We start from the raw sequence: 1,508 nt of genomic DNA on the forward strand, positions 1-1,508 counted from the left end.
GAAGTTGAAGGAAAAGAGTGAACTCTTGTGTTTAATTGACTAGTCTTTAAAAAAAAAAAAAAAAAAAAAAAAAAAAAAAAAAAAAAAAAAAAAAAAAAAAAAAAAAAAAAAAAAAAAAAGGGCTAGCAAAGTTGTTTAGAGCTAAGATTTGTTTAGAAGTTAAGAAAATCCTTTATAGATTTCAAAGAAAAAGAGTTTTATGTGTAAAGTGTTCTTGGGATCATTTGGTGAGAGATGAGAGTTGGGTTTGACATTATGAAGTGATTGTGTAAGCATACATATCTCTCTATTAGGTATTGGAATACCACATGAAGTTCTCGGAGACATTTGGGTGTATTTGGGGCTCGAAAGAGGTGTAAAGATGATCATTGGACGAGCAGAGCGTTGGGAGCGACTTCCCGGAGCGACACCGTCAAGTCGCTCTGACCTGCCTTATCAGAGCGACCTTACCAGAGCGTGCGGAGAAGTCGCTCGCCATTTCATCCCGGTGGAAGCCAAAAACTGACCCAGAGTGACACCCCGAGGTCGCTCGTGTTTCTATCGCGTGACGACAACACAATGGAGCCGGAGCGACCTCTCAGAGCGACCCACGGAGGTCGCTCCCGAAGCCTGGAGCGACCTTACTAGAGCGACGTGGAGAATTCACTCGCGTTTTCATCGGTCGGAGACACGAAAACAAGCCCAGAGCGACGTCTCGCAGCGACCCCTCCAGGTCGCTCCCGAAGCCCGACCTCTCGAAGCGACTACTGGAGGTCGCTGCGCGCCTATTGTTTGCTCGAATTCATGTTTACTCAAGGGTCTTTTGGTCATTTCATTATGCATGTTTTTTACTTTCTAAATCTATGTTTAAGTATCTTTTGTAAGCCATCAGTGACTAGGGGCTGCTTGATTTTTGAGGAAACCACCAAAAACCTCTTGGAAAAATTCATCTTTTTGATTCATTTGATCATATGTTATCCTGTTGATTTCTAATCTATTATCTGTATTTTTCTACATGATTAATCTGAAATCCAATATGGGTTTAAGAGGAATCATGAAGAGTAGTGAGTAATCACCTTTTGAATTCATGGGTTAGGGAGATTGAGGGTGATTAGGTTAGTTCTAGGATGTTTTAGTGTAGATCATTCTTGTTCCTTGCTAGTAGAGTATTCATAATGCATCTTCTGAGTTGGCCTCTCAAAAGTTGATCTTTAGGCATTTCCCACCCACAAGGTGTTTGATGAAATGCCTGAGACAACTCTCCTAAGCTTTTAACATACTTTACCAAAGACATTTGTTGTTAAAGGTGTTAAGATAGCCAATAGACTTGTTAGTAGTGATTGCTTTCATATTATTCAACCAAAGACATTTGATGTTTGAAATATGTTAGTAAATGAACATTCATCTAGACATAGAGTTTGTTTATGATTGTGTCTAAGCTTAAGGTTGATAGTTTGATTGATCATTTGTCATCCTTAGTTCGAAACTTGATCACCCAAGGTCTAATTCCTATACCCATGAGTTCTCTT

Source organism: Brassica oleracea, chromosome C9 (assembly GCF_000695525.1).
Source record: "Brassica oleracea var. oleracea cultivar TO1000 chromosome C9, BOL, whole genome shotgun sequence".
Classification (NCBI taxonomy): domain Eukaryota; kingdom Viridiplantae; phylum Streptophyta; class Magnoliopsida; order Brassicales; family Brassicaceae; genus Brassica; species Brassica oleracea.